We start from the raw sequence: 22,921 nt of genomic DNA, 5'->3' as shown, positions 1-22,921 counted from the left end.
GTACTAGGTGACACAGTGGATGGATAAAGGACTGGGTCTATAGTCAGGAAGATCTGAGTGCAAATTCAGCCTCAGACTTTTACCAGCTATTTGCCCCTGGACAAGTCATTGAAACTATCTCAAGTTTTCTCATCTGTAAAATGGGGATAAGAAGAGCATCCACCTCCCACAGCTATTGTTAGGATTCAGTGAGATGGTATCTGTAAATGCTTTATAAACCTGAAGGCTCTTTTAAAGATCCCCTATTGTTGTTTGTTCTGTTGCTAAATTCTCTCCCATTTTCTTGTTCCGTTTAGACATTGAAGTGACAAAAATCACACAAGAAAGGATGTTCTCATGATATTTAAAACAGATGAAAAGCCTTGCAAATGCCAAAACATGCTTCTGTTCTTTCCCATTTTTTCCCCCTAAATGAATTCAACAGATCCAAGAAGTACCCATGAGCTCAGAGATGCATTAGTACCTCTGGGTGCTTCTCTGAACCAATTATTTTGAGGTTCACTCATCATTAACTGCAGTCTATTCATTAGCTGGCGAGCTCAAAGCCCTGTAAGAATTGTTAGGAATTCAAACAGTGTTGCAGGCTGCAAAAGTCACAGTTTGACCTACGATTTTTGCTTCAAGCCATGTAAAAACCAGACCACTGTCTCCCCAACTCACAGCAGTAGACTGGGAAGAGCACAACTTAATTCAGCTAAGGTTGGCATTCATTTCAAATGAATTCATTTGAACTAAAAATTATCCCTGAGAATCAACCATTTTCTAGTGACATGCATTTTAGTGGGCTCCGGGCATGGCTTCCCTATTTGTCTTGAGACTCCTCAATGATCCAGGCTGAGGCTGGAAATAGAAATGTTTCTAAAATGGTAAGATCTGAAGAGATCACATCTCCTCCTTTATGGCCATTGGTCATTTTCTCTTCCCCCCCATGAACATCACCGTCATCATCAGTCATCTCCAAGGGTTTAGGTGACTTGGCCAGAATTGGGTAGCTAGCAAATAGCTCAAGTGGACTTTAAACTTGTCTCCCAGACTATATGTCCAGCATGCTATCCACCAGGACCCTCTACCTCTCTCCAAAGGGTGCATGGAGATTGCAAGATAACACAGATGGGAGTAATAACACAGTAATAATAATAGCCAGCATTCACACAGCACTGTAAGATTTACAAATGTCTTAAAAATATTATCTCATTTGTGATAATACATGTATAATCCAGGGGAATTGCTTGTCAGCTCTGGGAGAGGGGAAAGAAAAGGAGAGGCAGAAAACATGCTACATGGAACCATGGAAAAATATTTTTTAAATAAAATAAAAATTATATTTAAAAAATATTATCTCAGTTGATCCTTTCAACAACTCTGAGAGGCAAGTGCTATTATTGTCCACCATTTTACAGATGCAGAAAATGAGGTAGACATAGTTGAAGTGATTTTCCCAGAGTTTCACTGAGGATACATTTTAATTTCTTGCCTTCAGGTCCAGTACTCTACCCACCAATCAATCAATAAACATTTATTAAGTATCTATTATGTGTCAGACAGTTGGGTATCTCAGTGGAAAGAATGTGGGGCCTGAAATTGGGAAGACGCAACTTTATGAGTTCAAATATGGCCTCAGACACTTATCAGCTACATGATTCTTAGCAAGTCACCTAACCCTGTTTGCCTCAGTTTCCTCATCTGAAAAATGAGCTGGAGAAGAAAATGGTAAATTACTCCAGTATCTTTGCCAAGAAAATCGCAAGTGAGGTCATAAAGAGTTGGACATGACTGAACAAACATATGACAGGCACTCTGCTAAACCTAGGGGAGGGAGGAAGGGAGGGAGGGAGGGAGGGAGGGAGGGAGGGAGGGAGGGAGGGAGGGAGGAAGGAAGGAAGGAAGGAAGGAAGGAAGGAAGGAAGGAAGGAAGGAAGGAAGGAAGGAAGGAAGGGAGGGAGGGAGGGAGGGAGGGAGGGAGGGAGGGAGGGAGGGAGGGAGGGAGGGAGGGAGGGAGGGAGGGAGGGAGGGAGGGAGGGAGGGAGGGAGGGAGGGAGGAAGGAAGGAAGGAAGGAAGGAAGGAAGGAAGGAAGGAAGGAAGGAAGGAAGGAAGGAAGGAAGGAAGGAAGGAAGGAAGGAAGGAAGGAAGGAAGGAAGGAAGGAAGGAAGGAAGGAAGGAAGGAAGGAAGGAAGGAAGGAAGGAAGGAAGGAAGAAGGAAGGAAGGAAGGAAGGAAGGAAGGAAGGAAGGAAATAATGGGAGAGTGATTCTACCTGTGATATAACTGGTATAGGAAATTTCCAGGTAAGTTAATTCCTTCTAGCAATGCAGGTCTGCACATTCTCTGTAATCTCCCCCTCTTAGAGAGCTGCCTAGATTCCCCTAGTGTCATACAGCCAGGATGTGTCAAAGACAAAACTTGGCTCCAGGTCCTCCTGGCTTTAAGTCTGGCTCTATCCACTATGCCATATTTCTTCTCAGAGTAGACCTCTATAGCCCAGAGGAGTTAATTTCTAATACTGAGGATCATTCTTTTATTTTAATTAAACATTTTGCATTTAAGAAACGTTATTTCTTTGGGGTATGACCTAATTTTCTCCAAGTCCTGAATCCATGGGCGGATGGGCATGGCTAAATGAAGTGCACCTCAGAATGTAATGTCCCTTTATACTGAGGCTACGAATGAAGTTTTGCTATAATCTTCATTCAGCTTCAGTGATTACCTCCTACAGGTTTGATAATTGTGTTGCTAATTCCATTATGAAACATTTAGATGTTTTCCCAGCAGTCTGAATTCTAATATATGTTACTAAAATAATTTCATTTAATTGTTTTTCCTTCTTTTATGCTTATAAAATTATAGGTACATCCATACTACATTGTGCACACAGATATAGGTATGTGTATATATACGTGTAAAGACACTCATTTCTATACCCTTTTCTTTTCTAAATCTCACCAGGAGAATGACAGCCTTATCATTTGGAAGATCTCACAAGTCATCCAGCCAGTCAACCTCCTAAGAGCTGAATTCTCTCTACAAACCCAAGGACCAACCTACCATTCCACTAAATTTCTCTAATTACAGAGAACTCGTTACCACAAGATGCAACCAATCAAAAAGCATTTATGGTCAGGTCTTGGACCAGTTTCTGGGAATACAAAGAAAAAAAAAGAAAATTGGGGAGGGAAAAGAGAGGAAGTGGAGAAAGGGAATGTATATGTGTATGAAAAATATGCAAAGTAAAAATAGTAATTGTTTTAAAGGTGACACCAGTAGCTGGAGGAGAGGAGAAGAGAGAAGCTCATTCTAATTTTGGACAACTCTAAGTGTCCATCTAAATTCATCTCCCTATACAGGATCTGGTAGGGGACCCTCCGGGACATTCCCTATCCTTTCTTAATGAACTCAATGCCTGGCTCACTATCTTCCTCTCTTCCTCCAATGTTGTTGTTCAGTTGTTTTTCAGTCATGCCTGACTCTTTGTGACCCTATTTGGGGTTTCCTTGGCAAAGATACTGGAATGAGTTGCCATTTCCTTCTCCATCTACCCCCAATACCATTGCCTCATTCTAGGAGACATCAACATATATCCCTCAAATACTCCAACTTCTCAATGTTTCAATCTATTCAGTATCCTCCACAAAACCTCAAGAGATGTCATACTCTTGACTGCCACCACCCACATTTTCCAATTCCATTTTCAAGCACTCTCAATTTCCTTTATTTGACCATAATTTCTTAATTCCTTGTGCCTCATGATTCACAAACCTCCTTTACATCCCTTACAGTCATGCACAGTCCTGTTAATCCCTCACTAATAATCCTAGATCCTCACTTCTATTCAACCTGCATTATCCTCCTTTCCCAATCTTGACTCCTTATGAAACCAGTTCAACACTATACCATCCTTTCCTTTACTCTCGAGTCTTGCTCAATTGTCCTACAGCCAATCACACCTATCCAGATCCTATCCTCATTACTCCTATCACCTGCCTGTTTCAACCCTACTCATGTGCTGTTGGAAAGAACTGGAGGAAATCACAAAATTAATGAATGAGGCCACTCCACTATAAACTTCTCTTACTTCATCTTAACTGGTCTCTCACAAAATCCAGTCAATCTTTTTATTCTCCCCTAATTGAATCACTATAATACTAATCACAGCTGTTGCACCAGACATTTTCTTCTCACTTGAAGTCTTCCCCATCACTCTCTTCCCCAGCCTCTCTACTGGAAAACTCACCTTTTTCAATGAAAAATTAAAATTCCCTTTTTTTCCTTGGCAGGATACAGACTTGACCCCATCCTCTCCCATTTCCTCCAGCAGATTATCCCCACTATCATCCTTACTTTTTCTAATGTTAATTCTAATATATGTTACTAAAATAATTTCATTGATTATTTTTCCTTAGAAAATTAGAGGCACATACACACATGTACATTGTGCATAGAAAGATAGGTATATAAATTTCTCATCTTCAATCTCTCCTTATCTACAGTTTCCTTCTCTGCTGCCTATAAGCACATGCCCAAGTCTCCTTCATCCTTAAAAAAAAAAAACACTCACCAGATGCTAACAGACTCAAATTGCTGCTTTTATCCTCTTCATGTAACTGAAACTATTCTCTGCAAAATAACGAAGAAGCAAATTTATAGCCTCTTCTCAATTTTCATCTTTCTTGATTTCTACAGTATGTCTCACAGTTGCCCATCTTTTTCTAGGTCTTCTCTTTTGACTTTTCATGACCTCTCTGTCTTGTTTCTCCTGCTACATGTCTGACTTGCTGTCTTCTGGTTAACAAAAACTTGTTAAACTTCAAAACTCTAATTTAATTTCCAACTATTGATCCTAGTTGTTCTCTTTGTCCCCAGAGAGAAGTCAAATAAATATCTCCTCCACATGACAAACTTGGAAGATGACTATCTTTTCTCCCAATGTTCTCTTTTCTAGACTAAACATCCCAAGATCCTCTGACAAACACTTAGATTGAATGGTTTCAAAGTCATGCAGAAATACAGAAAGTTCCCTCTAAAAACACCAAAAACAGAGAAGATAGGTCTGAAAATTGTGTTCCAAGCTGTGTTATATGAAGTTTTTTCTTAATGTTGTTACATTCTAGAGAGCATGATTGGCCTGAGATAATTCATTTAATAATGAGCAGATTTTAATGGGATTCTTCAGTATGTCCAAATGAGGTATTAAGGGACACAATGCAAGCAAGCAGACAGAAAAAAACTCTTCAGACCAAGAAATCCATTTCAGAATCTTTGAAGAGCATGAGAGATGAACATTCCAATATTCATTAGATATAAATTTTTTCCATATCCTTTCCCCCCAAAAGATTATGGAAATCTCAGGTCACATTTTGCCAAGGTGTTGAGCGGTGGAATCAGTTTTTTCCATACATACTTTGTATAATAACTTTGCCCACGGGTCTACCTAAATGACATTGCAATGAATTTTATGAAGGTCTAACAGAAATATTCCAGGGCTCAAGGAAGTATACATAATCTGCATTCCCCAGACCTAGTTTCTGATTCTAAGTGAAGAAAAAACAATTTGACCAATCCCACAAATCACTGTAACCTTCTAGTCTAAACTATGGGAATAATAATTGCAATAATATATACCCCCATCCATAGCATTACCTAAGCAGAATAGTTTCACTTATTGAGGTTTTTTCTCTATTTTATAAATGTAGACAGCAGAGACTAGTAAAACCCCTCTAAGTCCAAAAGGGAATTCTTGATATAGCATTAACCCATACCACCATGTGAATTAGCTAATCGTGCTCATGTCAAGAAGTGAAAATTGGTCCTCCCAAAGTCTCTCCATTGCCCATTGACCTTTAACTCATATCTCCAGAAAACAATGATTGTAAAACAGTCCAAAGGTTTTCAGAATGTCAAAATTATTAAACTTTTCTTTCTAGCGATGTAACAGTATATGCTTCCATTAAAGAAAACTTTTACTTATTTTTTCTTCTTTCTGGTCAAGGTCAGTATTATTCCTACCCTGGCTACACTCTCCTCCCTACTCATTTTAACCCTTTGTGAAGAGTTCAACTCAATAAGGTCCTCTTGTCTTGAATTCCCTTGTCTCTTGTATCCTATCACCATATGTATCGAGCCGTCTCAGACCTAGATTATTATGACCAAAGGATCATACTATATCTTTACTCTTACTCCTATGCTGTTGAAGGCAGCAGGTGGGAAACTGTTTTGACTTAATCCTCTTCAAATTTATACTGCAAATCTCAATTGAGTCTTCCCTGCAGCAAAGTAATCCTTTCCCTAATAGATTCACTATCTTAATCACAACAACTTTTCACAAAACTTTTCAACCTTCCTTCTCAGCTGAGAAGGAAGAAGGAAGAAGGAAGAAACTTGCCTCCTATTTCACTGAAAAAAAAAATGGAGTCTATTATCTTTGAGTTTCCTGTTCATCTCTTCCAGATACCTTCTACTTCTATTTGTGCCTTCAGTCCCTCTCATATGATGAGGTGGTTCTTTTCTTTGCCAAAGAAACTCAAGTAATCCCATTCTATCTCATCTTCTCTAAAGACTGTTTCATCTATCTCGTCCCTACTCTTTTATTTATCTTCAATCTCTTTGTCTCTTTTGTCTACTAACTCCTTCCCTATGGCTGGCTACAAAAATGTCTGTGTCTTCTCCATCCTTTAAAAAAAAATTAAAACTCTCACTTGATCCATCAATCCCTGATATCTATTATCCCATATTTCTCTTCCCTCTTGAAGCTAAACTCTTAAAGAAGACCTTTCACATTTGGTACCATTTATTCCTTTCTTCTCACTCTCTTCTTAATTCCCAAAGTCTAGCTTCTGACCTCATCATCCAATTGAAACTATTTTCTCCCAAGTCATTAAAGATTTCTTAATCACTGAACCTAATGGCCTTTTCTCAATCTTCATCCTTCTTGACTATTCTGAAGTCACTGACTCATTTCATCTCTTTGATTTGCTCTTATCTGTTGGTTTTTTAATGGCACCATTCTCTCCTAGTACACCTTCACCTATCTGGTCCTACCTTTTTAGTCTCTTGCTGGATTTTATCCAGCTCATGCCCACTAGCCCTGGAAGTCTCACAGAGCTCTATCCTAAACCCCTATCACCCTTCTCTTTATAATATTTTACTTGATCTCATCAGCTCCCATAGATTTAATGATCATGTGTCTTATGACTCACCTGTGGAGAGAGAACCATTATATATTTAGACGAGTCCCCTTGACATAAAGATATATGAAATCTGGCTAAAATTACAATTCCAAAAACTTCCCCATTATCAAAATTATGGTGAACAGACTTTGTTGAACATAGAATCACAAAACATTGAGATGAATAGTATATATCCTCATTATATTGAAATCCTTTTCTAAAAATCCATTATTTTCTCTCTTAGAATCAATACTAAATATCAATTCTAAGGCAGAAGAGCAGTAAGAGGCAACCAGGGCTAAGTGACTTACACAGAGTCACACAGAAGAAGTATTTGAGGTCAAATTGGAACCCAGGACCTCTGATCTCTAAGCCTGGCTCTCTATCCACTGAACCACCAAGCCCCCACTCTGGAACCCTTATTTTAACATGTACTTTCTAGAGTCTACCACAGTCAAACATCTTAAACGACAGTTTCTGCCACTTCTTCAGGAAGCCTCCTCTTGCCATTATCTCTAATGACTACCAAAGGAGAGGCTTGTTTTTTCCCTTCAATCCATTTCATTTGCAATTGCCTTCTACTTTGTACCAAACTAAGTCAGTCTCTACCTTTGATGCTTATGACTTTCAAATATTCACTGATATACCATCCCCCATGAAAAATAAAGCCACCAGAAGGTATCATTAAACACTGAAATGGCAAAGAAATCCACTTCTGTAATCACTGATTGATCCATTAGGAGATGAATCCTTTCTCCTGGTAACCATATGAACAGCATTTAAAAATAAAGATTAAAAAATATTTTTAAATCCCTTCCCTGAAGGAGAAATAAAGTTGTGTACCATCTCCTTGCTCAGGAACAGATGGCGATAGAAACAAATACAACTTAAGTCTCCCCATCCAAAGTAGTCATCTTTGAAAATAAAGTTTACACTTATTATTAATGCTAGGATGATGGATGAGTGACTAACTTTAATATTAATGTTGTGCAATTTAAAATTTGATGTTCTTCCTAGTCTGGCTTCAAGACTTGGTCCCATATTTGAACATGGTTTCCTCAAAGGAATTCATAAAAGCACAATATTTGAATGACTTTCAATGTGCTGAAATTTTTCAGAGGCTCAGAGGTCACTACACATGCACACCAATTATGAAGGGAAACAGGGAACAGGGTCCCTGGGGAAATGGGGAGGGATGGAAACCTCTTAATGCTCGAATGTCAGTTCTCTCTATTTTCATGAGTTGAAAGCTCAACAATAATGAAACTGACTGCAATCCATTAATAAAGTCCTGACTGGTCCCATAAATTCCAGCTGTGTGAACATTTTCTATGATAGTCGATATTGAATCTTAACTGAACCTTCAAATGGGAATAAAGGAGAGCAGTCAGATGTCCATACCCTGCTGTTTATCGGCCATCTGAAAACACAATCTAATGCTTCCATGAAGTGTTCCTCCATCAACCACTCTGTTCTTAGCAAGATATCATTTAAGGATGAACAGCAGAAGCAAATGAACTCTTAAAATTATGCCCCAAGATTGCCCCCCTCCCCCAGCAAAAAAAAAAGAGAGAGAAGAATTTTTTTTCATATAAAAGTCCATTTGTCACAAACATTGAGGAACAGAAAGAATATTGTTCTTACTCCAGTCACTATGAGTTAATCAGCAGAATATGATATAGTAGAAAAACGTCAGAAGACATGAGTTTAAATTATAGAAAATCTTGGAAGAATCTATTTAATTCAATTACCTCATTTGTAAAATGAAGGGGATTGGACTGGATGTACCTCTTTACATCTCTTCCCAGCTCTAAATCATTAAGTCCAGGATTCTCGGGGCCCTTTGATATGTCCATCATCTACCTCAACCCACTCACTACCCAAGAAAACAAGAACAAGGAATTGATGTGGAGCTACAAATTATCTGGAGATCTGCAAAGAGAACTTAGTGAGAGTGGAATCCATAAGGACCAGAGGGCAAGAAGACTTAGAATGGCATCATTGAGGGTGCTCCTTCAGTACTTACATAGTATAGGAAACAGAGCTAGGGTTGCACAGGGTTTGGGCTTCTATCTCTACTGGGATGGGAGCGGGAAGAAGAGAAACATTAGATTTTCAAGAGACCAGTCAGACGTTTTAGGAATCTTCTCTGATTCTGCCTCTCTCTAAAATTGAATTCATAGAATTATCTTGACTCAAATTGTTATGGTACCCCATTCAGGTAAAGAAATTCTCCCCTTCTTGCCCTCTGCACCCCAAGCTCCCATACTTTAATCAGGACAATTCTATAACCAACTCAGGTAAATTAAGAAAGGTCAAAAGATCTAGGACTTAGCAAAAGTCCAAGGATTATAGATTCAGAGCTAGAAGACATCTCAGAGAATCCAATTTCCTCTTTTTACAGATAAGGAAACTGAGACTTGGAGAGCCCAAAGTCAGACAGTTAACAAGTGTCTAAGTTGGGACTTGAACCTGACCCCAAATCCAATGTCTCATATCCTAGGACTTTAAAGTCATGCCTGGCCCCCTAGTCATGCCTGGCTGCCTCTCTATGAAAGATAATGATTCCAGTAGAGAGGAAGACTTAAGCACTTCACATTACCATATGATTATGTTCATCCTCTATAGAAATGATGCTCAAGTCTCTAGCAGAATGTCCTGTGGGTATCCATAAAGGCTCATTCACTGACTCAGTCTCAGGATTTTAAAAGCTACTGAAAACAAATGGCCAATAAGCACTGGAATCTCTAATCTGGGCTTTGTGAAAATGATCCTCTGTCAGAAAACCAGCTAGGTACAGGAACAGTAATACCAGAAAGAAATTCAAGCAGGAACAAGCTATTGATGGAGCTAGGCTTACCTCACCAAATGGAAAACTGTTTAATATGCCATTACCCTCATAACCTCTACCATCCCCCATTGCTTAGGTCTAAGTTAAGCCAAGTAACTCTCCTGAGGTCCTAGAATGTCTTATTAGAGAAGAGAAGGTCCCATTTTAGAGGAAGAAGCACTAATCTGGATAAATCAGGAACCCAGCCCCCAGAACCAGTTAAATGAATGACCTTGGACAAGTCACCACCTTCCTGCATCTATTTTCTTAGTGTGAAAGATGCCAGATTTGGAGAAGATTATTTTAATGTTCTTTCCCACTTCAAAGTCTTAGGGATCTCTACATGGGAAGCAAAGGACCCCACAATCATCATCTCCTGACTATAGAGAGTCAAAGACCAGAAGCTGCATGAGGAGAGAGGGGAGATTATAATAAAAGAAGTAGCAGAATCATAAAAATGGAAGTTCAGTTCACTGATGAATATACCAGCAAAGAGGAAGTAGCTCTCCAGAAAAACTGATGGGCTAAACAAGCAAGCTATTCAAAAATGTAAAAGACTGCCTTATGAATGTGTGCTCCTGTCACTAGAGGTGTTCAAGCAAAGACAGAATGACAACCTGTCAGGGATGTCAAAGAAGGGCATTCTACATAGCTTGGAGATCCAATGAGATCCCTCTAAAATTCCAACTCTAAAATTCTCTGATTCCATGCCATAGGAAAAAGCCCCAACAAACCCTGGTACAGGTTTTCCTCTAAATTAATAAATTCCTTCCTCAGTGTTCTTCCCATGAAACTCTATATTGAGTAGGAAGTTGAAGTTTTTTCTTATTTCCACTTCTTAATGGCCCCAAACTCTATCATGAACATTTTAGGGCCTTAATTTAGAAGTGCTAAACACCAAGGAAAGAAGGGGGTGGGATGGTTAAAAGGGGGAATGGTGTTCTCATCTCCACACAAAATTCAAAATGTCAACTTTCTATTTCTTATTTTGTTCAGAACACTCTTCTTCTTATTTATCTCTTCCTACTATTCCCACCCACAAAATATTAAAAAAAAAAAAACCTGATAACTAGTCAGTAGAAAAGGGATACTCTTGGTAGAGAAAGTAAAAAGAATGGAAGAATGGAAGCATTGACTTAGTGACTCATCAGAAAGTAAGACAATAATCAGGGAAGAGCTTAAAATGATCTATCTGAGGTCCATCAAGGCAGGGAGAAGGTCTAATTTACCTGCATGTCTCCTATAGCATGTAGCATTGTGCCTTCCTTGCAGAGTGGCTACTTAATATTTTAAATAAATAAATAATTTTAAAAGCATAACCTAAAAAAAAAAAAAAAACCCTGATTGTCTGCTGTCCTAAAAAAAAGACTTCAGTTACTTTTTTTCAACAAAACACAAATCCGTCACCAGAAGGCCAAGACTGGGAAAATCACACATTTAAGACAAGGTGAAAGTAGAAATAAAAATAGCTCATACATATCACTTTTCTGACAGTGAAAGAAACAGTAAACACAAGGTACATCAACTCTTAAATAGGAACAAAGTTATTTTCTTTTTTAAAACAAACAAGATGAAATCCAGAACAAAATATGCTGTGTATCTCCATCTTTATTTTCACAGAAAACATCTGAAATTGGGGGGGGGGGGGAGAAGGGGGGGAGAGGAGAGACCAAGACTTTAGGGGAAAGCATGTTAATAACCATTTGAGTTTGGAGTAAACCATCATCTTCAAGATGTTTTCAAATCAGATGCTATAGCATATATGGATTAAAAAAAATTTTTTTGATCCAAAAAATTAAGAAGTTGTAAGTTTTCTCTCCTAATAAACTTGTTACATAAGCAAGTTTTTCCTTAAATTCCTAAAGTTCCACAAAGCTAACAGGCTTTATGGCCACCATATTAGAGGAGGAAGTTAATGTTTTCTCCAACTCCTAGTCAGTCTCTAACTCCACAATTCCATTTGACTTGCATCTACTGTTTGTGGTTTAGAAACTAGCATAATCAAAGCATCCTTTTCTACAGCAAAACTCAAATGCTGAGAGCCCTAAAATATACGAGCTACGAGTCTGTCCTCTGCACTGCCACAATAAACCAGCCCTTATATAAACTAACAGGGAACAGCTATTGGCCACACTTAGGGTTGTATTACAATGCAATTAACAGAAGTCCTTCATCTTCCCTCTAGACCACACAAAACCCACTTGGCTAATTAACAAGGGAAACAAGAATTCAAGCAGACGTGCACTCCCAACTTTCCATTTTTATCTCCTTCCCAAGCAGATAAAAGTCTTTTTTGGAGCAGCAAATGCATCGCCCACCACCCCTCACCCCCAAATCTCTCCCATGCCGGAGTACTCCATGAACATTTCAAATGCCACATTAACAGCTAACATTTCAGAGAGCCACCACAGGTGTAACGAGATGAAATACCTACCTCCTGACCTCCGTTATGCAGCACCCACTTCAAGCAGGTACACTCCGATAGGGTATACACTGCCCCCCAAAAGGGGGGAGGGTGACGGGAGAGTCACAAATCCTTAACGTTCTAGAGCTAGTTATTCCCGTCAGAATTCAGGGACATCAGTTTACCCGGATGAAAAAGTGGTCTGGTGTCCTTCACTCACTTGTCCCGGAGGGCATGCAGCCAAGCATACCGGGGCAAAAGCATCCATGAGATCTCTTTAGGCTGTAATGAATAAGGCTAGTTTACAGCTCAGCTCTAGCAATGAGATACATTTCTTAAGCCTCTTCCGCATCTAATCATGGTGCTGATGTTTACAAACTACCAGGGATATCCTAGGGAGCCTGAAGATACTCTGGGATGTCTCTAGCACCATGTCAGATTAGAGGTTTAAACACCACATGCATCCACCTATGGGGGAGGTGGGGGGGGGGGGTTCCCTCAGTTTAAAAAAAAAAGAGATAAGAAAAAATGACATGCACAAAATGAATCCTTTTCAAGTTGTGTTTGAAAATCCCGATGCAGGCTAGCAAAGATGCTCCATTTTTTTTTTTAATGTTGCTACTATATTCCAAACAAGCTCGGTCTTACCGTTTTGCTGTTTTCTGGATCAGGCTAGATTCACCTGCAACTCTTTAACATGTCTCTAGCAATGTGTTTGCAGTCAGGCCAGGCTCATTCAGCAACTGAATTCACATCTTTCTGCACTAGCAAGCTGAAATGGTACGGCTGTACTACAACCGAGAGAGGGGGAAGCAGGAAAAAACCAGAAATCCCTCAAGACAGGTCAGTCTCGGCAGACCAGACTTGAAAAAAGATCCAGGCAAACACAAAGGAAACCCTAGCTAGCTATCTGATGGGCTCTCGCACTGCAATTGTCCATTTCCTAAAAACTTAATTTTTTTTCCTTCTTTGAATAGGATGGACTTGCCTGTGGAGTTCCCAGGAAGGAAGCCTACCCAGGCTCTGCAGCAGCGGCAATGCAGCCAGAGTAACCGTGCATATGCTGTCTAGGCAATTTACAACACACTGTCTTTTCAGAAAGATATTGACTTGCAACGCGGTGGTGCTTCTCCAGAATGCAGGAATGGGAGCCAAAATAAAGATAATGGGGATTTCATCGGGGCTGGGAGGGGAAGGGGTTTAAAAAATCATTTAATCTACGGGATGCAACTAATCAGGCCCCATTCCATTTTTTTAAAAGCACTAAAGGAAACCAATAAGTGTTCTGACTGACAAATTCCATTAGGCAATCATCTAAGGTCCTTTGGAAGTCAAAGTTTGTGCTTCCATCAGTCACTCTTGAGAGAACCACAGAAGGAAATCAATGTGTCTGTGTATGTGCCTGGGGGTTCGAACCTATCTAGAAGGTAGCGAGGCTCTAAAAAACTCCACAGACATCTAGACTCAGACTTCTCTACCGGTGGCATCATGAGCAGGAGTTCTGAGGTAGGTGCCACCACAGCATTCATGGGAGGGTACATGGTGGGTGTGGAGCTTTTTAGGATTCTAGGTTGTGCCTGGGGTTCACATTAACCTTAAATATGAATAAATGTTTAATAAAAAATATAGAAAAGAATTCTAAATATCTTAGAGTAGGGCCCATGGGAGAAAATGTGCCAAGTCATAGGTAGGGCACCTTTAGTACTGCATGATGGGGAAGGATAAAAAAAAAAATATGGCCAAACTAATACTTCCATAGTGGCCTCTACAGGACAGGGCTTGATCTGCAATGGATCCTGACTAGAAGAAGACATTCCCTGTTCCCTTCCCCCCCTTTAAAAAGGAATGAGAAACTTTGAAAGGAGGATGATTTCTTTTTTTTTATTATCAATCAGTTGTGTAACATCTTTTTCTGTGAGTATCTCAGACTCCATTACTAGAGGGAATTTCCACAGAGGAAATTTAGTCCATGGAGACTGATCTGTAAATCCCATTCAATTTAAGAGTTTTAGAGAGTTACCCTAGGGCATTCAGAGTTTAAGTAACTTGCTCAAGGTCACACAGCCTGTGAGAGTCAAAGGCAGGACTTGAATCTAGGTCTTCCTGATTCCAAGCCTGGTTCTCATCTATTTTGCCTCTTCCCTATCACCTTATTACACCACAATAAAATAGAATAAAATAAAATGAATTGAATAAATGAAAATAAAATAACTCTTATCCAGAGGGACTATTTCCAAGCCTAGCTAGAAGATGAGTTATAAAACTGGACCAGAGAAGTTTTGTTTCTGCAGAGCTTGAAGTTGGCCAATTCTGAGTAGCTAAATGACACAGAATGCAATTCTTCTGTGACTTAGAGGAATGTGAGTTCCATGAGGGCAGAGATGGTCTTGATTTTATTTTTGTGTCCCCAGACCCCTGCACAGTGCATCAGTCAGTCAACAATTATTTAAGTACATTTAAGTATTATTTAAGTGCCTGTGTCAGGCACTGTGCTAAGTCTTGGAGAAAGACAAAAACAGTCCCTGATCTCAAAGAGTTTACATTCTAAAAGGGGAGACAAATGGAAAGTAATGTTGGAGGCAAAATTCTAGCAAGGGATAGGAGTGTTTATTAGCATTGATTACTAAACAATCTTTGGGAATTAATATGAGGGGCAACTAGGTAATTCCATCAATAGAGAACCAAGCCTGGAGGCAGGAAGACCTGGGTTCAAATTTGGATTCAAGCACTTTTTAGCTGTATTATGGAAGGAAGGATGGACGGGAGGGAGGAAAGAAGGGAGGAAGTGAGGAAGGGAAGAAGGGAAGGAAGGTTGAAGATTCACCATCTGATGGCCACCCCTCCAGAGATGCACTTAGCCAATTAGCCAGACTGGTCTGTAGACAGAAGACATTGGGGATGTCATATTCAGAGTATTTTCAGTTGTAGGACCCTGGCTGAACATGCAACTCCAAAGCCTTTCATACCAAAAGGTTTTCTCTCCACCATGATGAGGCAACACATTGAACTTTAATAGATGATTTATATGGTACTGACTAAACACTCAGTAAATAAGTTAATGAATTTCCATAGTCTATATAGTTTAGTATGAGAAAGTTCCTAAGCAACCATCTCTTTTACTTTAAAACCATCTTTATGTCCCTCTCTTCATCTCTATGAGGAAACACTATCATGATCAAAATTCTGTACATATTTCATCTTTGCTGCATTAAATTACATCCAGAGACTTTTTTTGGAAGCATCTGAATCCAGTTTTATATACTCTCTAATCTTTTGATGCAATATACACCAAACTATTGTGTATTAATTACACTTACTTATGTAACTACTCGAGACAGAATGTAAGCTTGTTGAAAGTAAACTTTCTTTCTGTAACTGTCATTATATCCCTAACACCAAGCATGCAAAAGGCTATTTAATGTGTTAATATTTATGTGTTTGAAGCTAAATTAAAACAAATCTGGAGATGTTTAGTATCCTTTCATTAGAAACTTATATTATCAGCATTTCTTAGATGAACTCATCATCTGGTCAAAAGATTCCTAAAAGAGGTTTAAAAAAAAAAACAAGGGTTAGCTTCTAAAGAGAGCAGGTAAATATTTCAGTGAATAGGATTCCAAAGGCTTGTATTCAAAATCTGTCTCCAATACTTACTAGCTAAGTGCCCCTGGGTAAGTCACTCATCCACTTACCTCTCTCTGCCTCAGTTTCCTTATCTGTAAAATGAGGGTACTAACAGAACCTACCTCCCAGGGTTGTCATGAAGATTAGATGAGAACAAATGTTAATTTGGTTAAATTAAATGTAGTAAAATTTGTGCAGTAAAATGTTCTACACAAATGATAGTTAACTACTATTTGTGTCCTTTTAGCTATCTTAAAATGATAATAATGGAGGGTGATGAGTATGTGTGTGTATATAAATGTAAGCGTGACTTTCAGGGAAGAGAAAGCCTTCATTAAAAGGGAAATTTGGATTAGAGTCCACTTACTAGCTGTGTGACCTGGACAAGTAACAAACTCTTTTAAGCCTTAATTTTTTCATCTTGAAGATGGAGATAATACCTGCTTACCTCAGTTGGTTGTAAAGATCAAGTTATTTGTTCTTAACTAAAAAGGGTTAAATTACTATAGTTATAATTCTGTTATTCTAAAGTCCTAACCTAAAGCCTCATTGAGAAGTTATACAAGGCTCTCCCAGGAAAGTAAAAGGTATGAGGTCCATTAGTAGAGTATAAGCCTGGCTGTGGACTGGACCAATGTCATCCAAGGGCCAACCACGGTACATTAGTAGAGGTTCATTACCATGAGGTTGGCCAACAGCTGATGCATTTTTAGCCACTCTTTTCACAGGCACAGGTTGGGACCATCTTACTTGCTTCCCACTTTAGAAGTTCACAAACGATCCCTTTAACAAAGTCTATAAGGTAAGACAAGGATAACTAGGTCACCCAGGAGAAAGTCTTAGTCACCCATAGCATGGGGTGTCATGAAATACAACTGGAAAGAGGAAGGGTCTCCTTCTTCCTCTAAGGCAGGTAATTCCAAGAAATAGGCTTTGAATTTTGGTTTATTTTTGTTCTCTACAATTCTGGATGGAGAAACTACAGTCCCAGACCCAGGAGCTCTGTGTGGCTCAAGCCACTAAGGACCTTGGAGCCCTTCCAGGCTGGACATTGTCACCAACCCAGGAGGGAAGTATAGAGAAGCCAGGGTCCTAAATGTATGGCCAAGGGACTTTGGATTTGGAACTACGTGGGACCATTTCTGTATAGGAACTTAGCAAAGCCATGAAACAAATTCTCTCCCTTTCCCAGCAATCTGGACAAGAGAAGGAGACTGAGGGGATGCTCTTATACCTTTGAAGTAAATATTGCTTCATAAAAGATTTTTAGGTTGTTTTTTTTTTTAAATCACTGACCAAGTCAGACGGGGTTTGCTGAAATCAATGCTAGTGAAGGGAACACAACTACCAATGAAATCCCAAATCTTTGAAATATCAAAGAAAGGAGACAAAGACGTGGACAGTGAAGAGGGTGAGCAGTATACAAAAGCTAAAAAATAGAATTAGAACCTCTTTTCTTCAGCATCCTCAGAGAACACAGTAATAGATATCAGTAAATCTTCCACATAAAAGTCTGCCTTTAAGTGTCAAAAAATTTATCCCCTTTTAATGAAAATTCCTCTAAAATATATTACATTTCTGTATCATATTAAACAAATCATACTGGATGCAATTTTACTTATTGATGATTTCTGTCAATTACAAACACCAGCTATCATAGGTGCAATGTCTGTTACAATAAAACTCTCCAGGTCTATTGATGCTGCCTAGAGCTGTTCTGCCTTTTGCTAACTGACCCCTTGCAGTTGTGGATTCTTTTGTCTGGTATTTATACATCTATATTTAGCCCTGCTGTCAGCGATCACTTTTTGTTGCTCTCAAGGTCTACCTCTAGCAAAGGTAATCCCATCTCCAATCCCAAGTAACATTTGCTTCTAAACTGCCGTGTTTGGGGAAAATCAGGCAATCCAGTTTATTAGAAATGAGTTTAATTTATTTCAACAAACACTGAATGCTCACCATGTTTAAGGCAATGCAGATACCAAGAAAAAGGAAAACAAAAAAGGAGGAAACAGTCCCTGACCTCAAGGAACTTACATTCTACTAGAGAATACATGATCCAAGACCACGTGGTGCACTGAAAAGAAAAAGAAAGGGCTGAATTTGAAGTCAAGGGGCTTGAGTTCAAAGCCTAACTCTTCCACTTACCACCTATGTAGTTACTTATATAACCTTGGACAATTTCCTTTACCTCTGTTTTTTGTCTGTTTTATTGTCTATAAATAAGTCAATTATCTATAGGTATATATAAAATTATATAAGTATATAACTGATCTCTTACTCTAAACCCATGATCCTATGAGACATATTAATATGTAAATATAGTCATTTGAGACAGGAAAAAAAAAAGATTTAAGAAGAGGCAGCAGCAGAGAGCTAAGGACAGATTCCTGGAGGCCTTACATTAAAGACCTCCCTCCAAGGTAACTCTAACTCTTGAATAATGAACCTTTGCATCAGTCTTTCAACTATATTTTCATCCAGCCCTAGTATTACTTTGTTCTACCAGATTAATAATCCTGCACACATATCTCCCCTCAAAAAAAAAATTCACTAGATTAATTTGGCATTGATTTATAAAGCCATGAAGCCATCTTTCCTCTTTAAAAGTTCATAAGTCATCCTTTTAATATAATCTAAAAGGTAAGACAAGGATTACTGTACGTCAACAGGCTCAAAGTGAGAGCCTGAGGAACTCACCTACAGGGTTAAAGTCCCTGAGTTTTGTGGCACATATTGTGGGTGTTCAAAGACCTTTTTCACTTCTGAGTATTCTGGATGATTGTGGCTGCTAGAATTCTGGCCAGTGCATAAGTGAAACAACCATTATAGCAAATAGTTTTAGGTAGAAAGTATATGACTTAAGTAGATAGTGATAGGACAACAATCTGGAAAGCATATGCAGGATAGAAAACTGATGAACAAAAAAGTATAAAATGACTATTTTTCTAAGATTAAGAAACATAAAAATATAGAAAATTGAGAAAAACTTCAACAGCAAATGAGGGGGAAAGATGGGAAAAGAATAAGTCCATAAATGGAAATTTTGCCCTTTTGTGGTTTTTAATTAATTTTTTTCTATTAATAGAATTTATTTTCAGATATCTCTGCTCTTTTCTCCCCTCTCCATACAAAAGAAGACATCATCCAGCAAACAGATATTAATACATAGAGTATATCTTTAGTGTTTCCATTTTTTAGTTCATTCTCTGAAGGTGAACATACACAAGTTATTCTTCAAATTTTAATCTATTGTGGTACATAATGTTTTCTTGGTTCTACTCATTTAATTCTTCAATATCTCATGTAGATCTTTCCAGGTTTTTTTTTTATTAATCTGCTCATCATTTCTTACAGTGCTGGAAATTTTGTTCTTAATAGTTGTAGAGTATGTAAAATTAAAGAAATGACAGAAGGGAGAAGAATGGCTCTTCCAGCATAGATATAGGACTTTTTCACATGGATCAAAACTTCCAAATGCCAGAGGTCTAACTGGAGGCATCATGATGCAGTAAAAACAGGGCTAGATTGAAGTTAAGTGACCTGGGTTCCCATCCTGACTCTGCCACCATACCTATGTGACTCTGAGAAAGTCACTTCATCTCTCTAGATCTGTTTCCTCACTTATAAAATAGATGAGAACTAGATTATACCAATTTCCTTCTGGCTCTGAAGATATGGATCTATGACATTATATTAGTTATTTTAAAATGAAATCCATTGCTAATGAATTCCTTTCAAAGTCTGAGGAAAAAGGCAGAAAGGTGAAAAATTTTGAAGGTGAAAGAAAACAAAGAAACCTTCTAAAAATCGATTTATTTTCCCAAATGAAAACAATTATCACATGCTCTGGCCAGTGCCCCAGGAAATTATTCTTCCTGACTCTAAGTTCTGTCTCAGTAAAATTGTTCTTATAATACATACTTAAGTGATTATAGCATTAGAATTAACATATGTAAATCAGTCTACTTCCCTGATCAGTGATTGTCACTGAACACTCTCAATCTCTTCAAATGAAAAGATTCTATGGCTTTGTAATATTGTTGTTATTGCTCTGGGGAAGGGGACTGGGAAAACCAGAAAACTAAAGCCATTGCCATGCTCTTCCTAATACGCAGTGGCTTAAGAAATGCTTACTGAATGGCATCAATTCTCATGAAGACCTCAGAGCCACCCTCTGAATCTAGCAACATGTTTGACTATGACTTGGATTTTACAAAATCGTTTCAATAACTGCCAGTCAAACTTCAAGAAAAAAGGAACAGCAAATATGAAGAGAAGAGGAACTTTCATAGTAGACAAGACCAACAGACAGACAGACGGATGGATGGATGAAAAAGAAGAATGAAGATGGATAGATAGATAGGATAGATAGACAGACAGACAGACAGACAGACAGACAGACAGACATAAATATTATATGCATAGGGTATATCTTACAGTACCTAAATCCATCCATTTGAAGAAAGCTATACCCAAGGATTTACTGCCATGAGTTCAATGATTTTGTCTAAGTGGTGATATTTCTATTCTTAGTTCTTTCCTCAAGTCAAGACAGAGCTATATTCTACTAGTCCTCTTAAAATATGGAAGATGCAAGATCCCCTTCGGTCTGGTTTCACCATGTACTCACAGGATTCCTCTCATGCCCAGCTTCACAAAAATCATTCTCAACTCATTTCATCTTTTTTTGCCCCTTCTAATCTCCCTCTCCAAAGCTTTGCCCCCTATACTTCACATCCTTCCTATGATTCCCAGATCTTACACTTCAGTTCACCCAACTTCTCCACACCACAATATCTCTGTCATATCAGTTCCTTTGTTCACCATTGATATATCACCAGATGTATGTAGCCATCTACATCAAACATATATGAGATCTTTTCTGGTTCAAAAACAAGATAAGCGAAGAACTGGGAGAAGGAATTAATCATCACCAAGCCAATCATATGATTCCCCAAAACATCCCTATGTGAAAAATGAGAGGCAAAGTCCAGGACAGATGAACCAAAAGCCAACTATGTATCAAATGGGCAACCAGATTTTTCCTCTAGAACCCTTGATTCCTCTAGAACCTTGATTTAGAATAAGAGACCCAAATGTAAAATTCAATTCATACAATCAATAAATATTTATCAAGCGCCTACTAAATGCCACACTATATGTGGTAAGTGCTAGAGATACAAAATGGGGCAAAGGACAATCCCTGCCCTTGAGGAGTTTACAGTCCTCAAGGAAATAAATACAAACAAATATATACAGCACAAGCTTTATACAGAATGAATAAAAAATAATTTGGAAAAGGCAATGGAACTAAAGGGGGTTAGCAAGGTTTGTTGTAGAAGATGGGATTTTAGTTGGGTCTTAAAAGAAGCCAAAGAGGTAAGTAGTCATTGCAATAGAGGGAAAGTGTTCTAGGCATGAGAGGCAGTCAGAAGGAATGCCCAGTACCAAGAGATAGTGTCTTGTTTATAGAATGTCCTGGACAATGTCACTGGATCAGAGTAGATGGCTTAGAGTGAAGTATAACATTAGGAAAGGGCTGGGTTATGGCTTTGAACGTCAAAAAGACCACTCTGTATTTGATCCTAGCAGTCACAGGGAGCCTAAAGTTTACTGAGCAGAAGAATGATATGGTTAAATCTGCACTTTAGGAAAATCACTTAGTGGCTGAAGGGAGGATGGATCAGAGAAGAGGAAAGACTTGAAACAGGCAGCCCCACCAGTGACTATAGCTCTAATCAAGACATGAATAAATGAGGGTCTGCCTCAGAGTGGTGACAGCATGAGAGGAGAGAGGGGGGCACATTCAAGAGTGTGAACTAGACAGACCTTAGCAATAGATTGAATATTGGGGGAGAGGGAGAGGGAGGAAGAGAGGGAGGGAGGGGGGGGGAGAGAGAGAAAGAAAGAGGGAGGGAGAGAGAGACAGAGAGAAACAGGGAGGGAGACAGACAGAGGGAGGGAGGGAGGGAGGGAGGGAGGGAGGGAGAGAGAGAGAGAGAGAGAGAGAGAGAGAGAGAGAGAGAGAGAGAGAGAGAGAGAGAGAGGGAGAGGGAGAGGGAGAGAGGGAGAGTGTGTGAGTGAGGAGTCCAGGAGGACTCCTGGGTTTACGACTCTGAAGATCTGGTAAGATGCCCTCTACAGTAATAGGGAAGGTGGAAGGTGGAAAGGATTTAAGGGAGAAGATAATGAGTTCCATTTTGAACATACTGAGTTTAAGAATTCCAGTTTCTGCTACACATATAATGGGGTGGGGTGGGGGGGAGAGTCTAAACCTCTTCACAGTATAGCAGTGAGATCATTTCAGCGATGCAAACTGTGCCCCTGAACATCAATTGCTGACACCAAATCTTTGGGCAGCAAAAGGAAAGACAGAAAGCATTTCACAGAAAGATGTAAAGGCTTCCTCCAGCACTGATGTGAGAGCGGCAGTGTAGGAATGGAAGCGGGGAATTTATGTCCATCAAAAAACTGCTCACGAAGGAGTGGAGGTCTGGATTTTTAACTTGGCAAAGCTTTTTAAAACAACTATAAAAAGATAAAACTTTTCTAGTTAAGAGTTATAAGGCAGCCTGACTTGGAAGCCAATATATCAAAGTGTTCTTTTCCCTTCTCTCTTGCTTTATGAAATTTAACTTGGCTGGGAAATCTAAAAAATCAAAAAGGAAAGAAGAGTTCTTAAAACAATCAGTCAAATAATTGTGCCTAATTTTGTTTTTAATTACAGTGGAAACTTATGAGATTAGGAAAAGTGAGATGAGACACCCATTTAAAAAAAAAAGGCTATAAACAAAATAAAGTCACTTGTCGCCTAAATATATATCATCCCTTAAAAAGGAAAATAAGGATTCATAACACCCTATAATAAAGTGGAAAGCAGTATCTGCATAATAGAAAATG

The 22,921-nt window shown here is 38.8% G+C and overlaps 1 protein-coding gene and 1 long non-coding RNA gene across 6 annotated transcripts in view; one reads left to right on the top strand and one right to left on the bottom strand.

The window, feature by feature from the left end:
• CDK14 (cyclin dependent kinase 14) overlaps nucleotides 1-22,921 on the bottom strand; it is a 648,447-nt gene that overhangs the window by 478,824 nt on the left and 146,702 nt on the right. The window contains exon 1 of one of the 5 annotated variants that reach the window (XM_056800185.1): nucleotides 12,425-12,468. The exons of the other annotated variants lie outside the window; for them this stretch is intronic. The gene's annotated coding sequence lies outside the window, so the exon portion shown is untranslated. Of the gene's footprint in view, nucleotides 1-12,424; nucleotides 12,469-22,921 lie in introns of those variants that run through there. 5 annotated transcript variants of the gene reach the window in all.
• LOC130454653 (uncharacterized) lies at nucleotides 2,195-3,161 on the top strand. The gene is made up of 2 exons (XR_008912450.1): nucleotides 2,195-2,285; nucleotides 2,944-3,161. It is a non-coding gene; the product is annotated as an uncharacterized LOC130454653 (long non-coding RNA).

Source organism: Monodelphis domestica, chromosome 5 (assembly GCF_027887165.1).
Source record: "Monodelphis domestica isolate mMonDom1 chromosome 5, mMonDom1.pri, whole genome shotgun sequence".
Taxonomy (NCBI): Eukaryota; Metazoa; Chordata; class Mammalia; order Didelphimorphia; family Didelphidae; genus Monodelphis; species Monodelphis domestica.
This window is presented reverse-complemented; position numbering and strand designations above follow the sequence as displayed.